Consider the following 7,975-nt stretch of genomic DNA (forward strand, 5'->3'; position numbering starts at 1 on the left):
ATTGCTTCAGTCAAAGTGAGCACTTGGAAAGACCTTAGCTTAAAAAGGCCAAGTTCTCCCACTGCATCCTGAGCCATCTCTAGTTGTCCTGCTCTGTATCTGGCCGCTGAATCCAGATGGTTCTGGAGTAGAAAGTGAGGCTGATGACTTTGCATAGCCCTCCGTCACTTAAATCCAATTCACTTGCAAGACATGGCATCATCTTCCTGATATCATGGTCCTCTTCGAGAAAGAAGGACAAACCACGACTCTAGAAAAGAGAATTGTTTGTTTATCCTCTTGAAAAAGGATTGGTTATGGTTTATAATTTGAGTTCAGCTACCTTTTGGTGATGATTTTATATAAATCATTCTATTTTGAATATATTTTCTGATTCCTTCTGCATCAGTTTGTACAATTCTTCTCATATTTCTTAGCATTTCTCATATATATTTTGACAACATAATAATTTTCCATTGCAAAATACACCACAATGTGTTTAATCATCCCCCAATTGATAAGTATGCACTTTCTTTTTGGAAAAAAAATTAATATTCTGAATTTCAACATTAAAAGAGGAACATTTCCATATACATAGCAGAATACAAAAGAGGATTTTATATGAAACTATGAATATTTATTGCATGCTGCTAAGAAGGAAGGAAGGAAGGAAAGAAAGAAAGAAAGAAAGAAAGAAAGAAAGAAAGAAAGAAAGAAAGAAAGAAGGAAAGAAAGAAAGAAAGAGAAAGAAAGAAACTCTTGTAACAAATGCAAATAGTAAATCAAAATGAATCCACACAATGGTACTGACCAAAAATGTATTTCTTCACACATTGTACCCATCAGCTACTATCAGGAGATGAGTAACATGCTTCATTATAGGTTCTCTGGAGACATGGCTGGTCATTGTACTGGTTAGTGTTCTTAAGTCTTTCAAAGTTATTTTTATTTACAATGTTCCTATCATTATGATTATAAATTGTTCTCTTGCTTCTTTTTACTGAATTCTGTCAGTTCATGTTACTCAAGATTCTCTGAAATAATCTCTTTCATCATTCTTATAGCACAATAACATTTTATTACATTCTAATACCACAGTTTGTTTAGCCATTCCCTATTTATCTTAGGGGGAAGCTAAGCCATCTCCTAATAGTCTAATTGTTTTCTTTTCTTTTTCCCTTGTTACACCCCACTTCAGGATCAGGAAATTTATTTTGCTTATGACTCTTGCATCCTTGTAACCTCCCTCGTTCCTAGCCCCAATTTTTGCCCTATTGAGTTTTATACATTTCCATACTAAACTTTCTGTGTATTTAATCCTCATTTCATATTAGAGTAATGTTCATTTGATACCCATTCCCCCCATTTCCTCCATGTTTGTTTACTTTTCTCATGCACCCTAGTTATGAGGAATAGCAGATCTGCCCCTTTATTCCCCCTTTCCATACTAGTTCATTCCTTTTTTTTACCTTCCCTTCTCTTTCCCCTCTTCAAATCCTCAGAACAGAATCAATCCATTGCTAGAAACTTTGTTTTTTATATTTAATTACTCTCCCCATATTCTTTGAAGAAATTAAGGTTCTGAAGGGACACTTGTTTCTCCTCCTCCTGTTAGAATGTTAACACCGCATCATTATATCAAATTCTGCCTTTATCTGTACTTACGTATTTATATTTGAAAATTCCTATGCAGTTCTGGTCTTTTAGTCAGGAAATGCTTGAAAATACTACATTCCATTAAATATCCACTTTTTCCCTTTTAGGCTTACACTCTACTTTGCAGGATAAATTTGTAAGCCTATCTCTTTTCCCCTTTGGAATATTGTATTCCTAGATTTCATCTCATTTATTATAGAAGCTGTGAGATCTTATCCGATCCTGACTATAGTTCCTGTTTCTTTCTGGATAGTTGCAGTATTTAAAAAAAATTTTATGTGAAAGTTTTATTTTTCGGCTATGGCATTCCTGGGCTTTTTTTTCTTTTTGAGGTTTCTTGCAGAAGGTGATTAACTCATTCTTTCTATTTTTACTTTGTCCTCTGATTCTCATGGATGTGGGAAATATGAATTTATAATTTCTTGAAATATAGTATCCAGACTTTTTAAAATCATGATTTCCAAAGAGTTGAGTGATTTTTAAATTATCTCTCCTTGATTTCTTTTACAAGGTTTTTTTTTTAAATGTCAGTTATCTTAAATTTTCTTCTATTTAAAAAATTCTTTGATTTTGCTGTACTGTTTCTTCTATATTGTGGAGTCATTTTTGTTTGGTCTATTATGGTTTCCAGGGAATTAATTTCTTGGGTAACTTTTACCACTTTCTCTTCTAATTCTTTCCCCCTAGAGTTTTTATTTCATTTTTTTTAATCTCTTGCTTCGTTTATTCTAGATATTCATGTATTCCTTATGGAAAATCCATTTTTTTTCCTGTGAGCCTTTGCTTACAATTGTTGGAGAATTACTCACTCTTTTGGGGTAAATCACTAGATTCACCATAATTTGTGCCAAGGATGTGTGCTTTTGGTGTGTAGTCTACCTTATTTAGTCTTGCCGGGGTCACTCATATTCCTATATTGACTTTCAGCTCCTGGTGTTCATCCCTGTTGGATCCTTGAAATTCATAGTGTTAATTTTTTTAGTATTTCTTTGGACATCTCAAGACAGAATATTAGGTACCTCACAGTCTTTGAGCCTAAGCTGCCGCATTTTGTAGTGTTTGGGCTCTATGCTGGTTGCTGCCTACTGTTGCAATCTGGGCCTTCCAAAGTTCTACTCTAAAGTTTACTGACGACCCTGGGACTTTCTCAGGAGATCCATCTGCTCTTACTACCTCCAGACAGAGAGCCTTTCAGGCTACACAGGTCCCTGGCCCATCTCTGTTCTCTATGGGAAGCTTCCCTGAGCTGGTACTGGTTTTGTTGTTGGCCCCCTTTCCTATTGCCTTCAGTCTTCTGCCTAATCTTTTTTGCAGTTCTGGGTTAGAGAAAATCAATTATTGTCATTTCGCATTGAATTTCTTGATTATTATTTAATCTGATAGGAACTTCAAGGTTTTACTGGCATAGCTGGAGAAGACATGACTAGTATGCCTCCTGTTTAAGCTGCCATCTTGGCTGAAAGTGTTCATTCTATTTCTAGGGAGTTTCTTGTTTATCTTGTGCTGCCAGAAAAGAAAAATGCTTATGCAAATACTTTAGAAGCAGTATTGCATAGTAGATAGAGCTGGCCATGGTGATAAGAAGATCTGGGTTTAAGTCCTGACTCTGAAAAATACTGACTATTACCCTGGACAAGTCACTTCACTTCTCAGTATTCTAAACAAATCTCTAAGACCATACATTTAAGAGATGGTACATTGGTAGAGGAAGTTTCCTTAATGGGCAGTTCCTTATGCCAATGAAATTACAGGTACAGCCTCTATCCCTATGAATAGTTTGGCATATAAAGAACCTGTGTTTCTGTCTTTGATCTTCTTGGTTTCCCTGTCTTGTAAATGGAGGAAACCTAAGAAAAATCCTTTTATACTGAGGCGAGCAGTGTGGTACCATAGAAGGAACACTTACTCTAGAGTGAGAGAATATTGTTGTTGTTCAGTCATTTTTCACTCGTGTCCAACTCTTCATGAACTCATTTGGGGTTTTCTTGTCAGAGATACTAGAGTGGTTTTGCCATTTCCTTCTGCAGCTCATTTTACAGATGAGGAAACTGAGGCATCCAGGGTTAAGTGACTTGCCCAGGGTCACACAGCTAGTAAGTGTCTGAGGCCAGATTTGAATTCAGGAAGATGGATCCTATTGACTTCAGGCCCAGTGCTCTATCCACTGCATCATCCAGCTGCTCTAGGGTCAAAGGACCTGGGCTCAAATCTAACTCTGATACTTACTATTTCTGTGACCTTAGGCAAGCCCTTTAACTTTCCCAGGACCTCAATTACCTCATCTAAATTTGATTAGATATCTTCTGAGGTCCCTTTGAGCTCTAGCTTTATGATTGGGGAGGGAATACTCATGTTAATGAAATCATAGATACATTAGAAAATGAATTAGCCTTCATTGGTCAGGGCACAATTATTGGCAGAATCAGTAGCAATAAAAGAAACCAGATACTATCCATGGTCAACTTGGGGTTGTGTTGCCAGGTCTTAAATGGTCACTGTTTCTTTCTCTCCTACAACCTCTCCTAAACGTAGTTTAATGAAGTGGTATCATAGAACAAATACTGGACTTAGAAATAGTAGGTGTTTCTCCAGTTCTGCCTTTGTGCTGCTAATTGCTGTGTGACCTTGAGAAAGTTTCTGCCTCTTTCTGGACCTTGGCTTCCTCATTCATAATATGAGTTGGTTGGACCCTATGGTTCCTTTCACCTTTGAAATTTTGTGCTTCTCAATTAGGTTACTCATTTCAGACAAAGCTATGAGTCATCACCACTACTGCCAATGACAAGTAGAAGACATAGAGAGCTGGGTTTTTTTAAGCTAAAACCTCCCATTATCAAAACTACATCCTTGAGTATTTGTGTAAATGAACTATCTATGTTTAAGCTTTCAGTGCTTTATTCATAGTAGTGGTGTTAAAAAATATTATCTGGGTTATATAGATTATTATCTTTGCTTGGGTCCAACAAAAATGGAGTGCTTAAAATGATGCCCCAAACTACTTATTTTTGTTTACAGAATTATACTTGACCCTGTTCATATCTTTTTATTTCTAAAATTCATCAGGCTCACTATCACATAATATTTTATAGATTTCATACTTGGAGTTTTGACTTTTTTCAAATGGCAATCAGTTTTCCCCAGATAGTGACTAGAAAATTTTAGCTTAATGATATCCTAATTCTCTTCCTAAAGCTCTATCTGATTCCCTCCTTTCTAAGTATATAATTTAATTTGCTATCCAAGTATCATATTCAATATTTCAAACAATATCAGCTGCCAGTACTGAACTATTTGGTGGACTGTTTAAGTGACCAATAAAAGCAAGTCAGTTCGTGCACTGCTATCTGCAACCAGTTTCACATGACCAGGTTCATATCCTATGTGACACCAAAGGAAATTAGAAATGGCAGAAATGTAAACATCTAATCATATACTATTGAGCTTTTTGTCCATTTTAATTTCAAACAATTCTACAGCTGTAGAAACAGCCGCTCTTTTGGAGGACTATCAGTTTAACTGCTTTGACTTTCAGGAAATCATTCCTAGTAATTAGCCCAAATTTTCCTTTGACAGATAGGCTGGAAGAATGGGTAGAGGGGCCAACTTTGATGTCAGGAAGACCCTAGTTCCAGTATTGCTTCTGACACACACTGGCTTTGTAAATTCTGGGTAAGTTCCTTAAACTCTCAGTTCCCTAGGCCAGTAGTCTCCAAACTTTTTTGATTGTGCAGTGCATCAGTTAAAAAAAAATAAGCACTCCTCCTATATATGTATATTGGCTTATTTTTGTTATACAGTATGCCTAATACTGTACTAATAATTGGGTATGTTATGAAAATTATTCTAAAACAGAAGGTAGAAAAAGATAAAATAATATTTGATCCTAAAATCAATAGGAAGCTACTGAAATTCATAGAGTAGGAAAGTTACATGTTACAGGATCAGATTTGCACTTTAGGGAAATCACTTTGGCAGCAAAGGGGAGTGTGGATTGGACTAGGGGGAGGCTTGAGGTAGGGAGACTAAGTAAGAGACTACTGCAGTTCTCCAGGCAAAACGTGATAAGGACCACTAGGGTAGTGGTTATTGGAGTAAAGAGAAAGGTTGAGTTGTATATGTAACAATGCTAAAATTTGGCAGTTTATTGGCTATGTGGGATGAATGAGAATGAGAAGTTGAGTATGACCTCGAAGTCACCAGTTGGGATAACTGAAAGGGTGGTAAGACTCTAAAAAATAATACAAAAGTTTGGAAAAGGAGTAGGTTTGGGGAGGAAAGGGTGATGTCATGAGATCTATGGGACTTGCTCATTTTATTATGCCCCACCCACAATGAAAAGGAATGGTAGGGGTTCTAACTGGAACCCATAGCCAGTCAGGGGCACTTGTTGTAGCCAGGAGATGATCTGAGGGACAGGGTGTAGGTATGGTGAGAGAATTTTCCCAACAGTATTTTTGCTGTTGTGGGTGCCTTGTTGGAGGTTAGATTATAGCTATTCTGAGGGACTAATATTAGGTCAGAAGGGACAGATTAGAAACTTCTACAGGACCTGAAGAGGTCAGAATGGTGGCAGAGTTGGGAGATAATAGGTGAAAGGAGTGGTATGGATGTGTTAGAAACAAATCCTGCAGTGAACAACTTCCAAGAGCCAACATGGCAGAGTAAGCAGTAAATCATTGTAACTTTCCCATATTCACCTCCAAACAACAATAAAATCGTGCCCCAAAACAAATTCTGGAACAGCAGAACTAGCAAAAAAGATGGAGGGAAACAATCTTTTATCCCAAGAAACACAGGAGATCACTAAGAAAGGACTGTCTTACTTGGGCAAAAGGGGAACGCAGTCCAGGTCAAGAAGCCAGCAACAAACCCCATCTAAGCAAACCAGCAGAAGATCCTGAGCCCCAGTGCTGTGGAGCAGGCAAGCCCCAACACCAGTCACCCACTCCCTCCACATGCCTCAAAGGGGAATGGGCAGACTCCAGCTCCGAGAACCACTGCATGCTTCAGCATAGCCCTGGGCAAACAGACAGTCTCCAGTGACCAGACAGATAAGTGCTTCAGTGTAGTTCCAGTGAAATGCAGAAATACCCCACCAGCCTCAGTACATGCCAGACACCAGCACTAGGATCCAGGCTCAGCACCAGGTAATTGCCAGGCAGTGACCCCACCCCACCGCACCCTCTTAGCAAAGCACAAGACAAGAGGGTCCCCTGTAGGCCTCATGGCAACATCAGTGAAGCACCAGGGTAAACAGCCTGCAGCCCTAGCACAAGAAGCCTGAGACAATGCCCCTTCCATCCCAGGAGGAGAGCTCAAATTTAAAAGAAAGGAAAAAGTCCAAAAAAGATAAGCAAAAAAACCCAACAGAAATAGAATCTGACTATACAAAGTTATTATGGTGACAGGGAAGATCAAGACACAAACTCAGAAGATAAGAATGTCAAACATCTATGGGCAAACCCCCAAAGAAAAACAGGAAATGGTCTAAAGCCCAGAAAGAACTCCTGGGAGAGCTCAAAAAGGAGCTTAAACATCATATAAGAAAGGTAGAAGAAAAATTGGGAAAGGAAATGAGAGTGATGCAAAAGAAATATGAAACAGTAGTCAACAGCTTGGAAAAAGAAAATAAAATTGCTTAAAAAGTACAATTGGCCAAATTGAAAAAGAACTACAAAAGCTAACTGAGGAAAACAAACTCCTTAAAAGTTAGAATTGAACAAGTGGAAACTAATGACTATAGGAAACATCAAGAATCAATCAAATTCAAAAGAATGAAAAAATAGAAGAGAATGTAAAATACCTCATTAGAAAAATAACTGACCTGGAAAATAGATCCAGGAGATACAAGGTCAGAATCACTGAACTACCTGAAAGTCATAATCAAAAGGAGGACCTATGCAACACTGTTCAAGAAATCATCAAGGAAATCTGCCCTGATATCCTGAAACCAGAATGCAAAATAGGCACTGAAAGAATCTACTGATCACCTCAGGAAAGAGATCTCAAAATAAAAGCTCGAAGGAATGTTATTGCAAAATTATCAAACTACCACAAATCAAAGAAAAAATACTGCAAGTGGCCAGAAAGAGACAATTCAAATATCGTTGAGCCACAATCAGGATTACACAGGACTTAGCAGCTGCAACATTAAAGAATTGGAGGTCATCAAGCATGATATTCCAGAAGGCAAAGAAGCTAGGACGACAACCAAGAATCCACTTTCCCAGAGAAATCAAGCATACTATTTCAAGGGGGGAAATGGTCATTTAATACAATAGAAGGATTTCAAGCTTTCATAAGGAGAAGACCAGAATTGAAAAAAAAAATTGATCTCCAC

Source organism: Phascolarctos cinereus, unplaced genomic scaffold (genome assembly GCF_003287225.1).
Source record: "Phascolarctos cinereus isolate Bilbo 61053 unplaced genomic scaffold, phaCin_HiC Scaffold_7;HRSCAF=346, whole genome shotgun sequence".
Classification (NCBI taxonomy): domain Eukaryota; kingdom Metazoa; phylum Chordata; class Mammalia; order Diprotodontia; family Phascolarctidae; genus Phascolarctos; species Phascolarctos cinereus.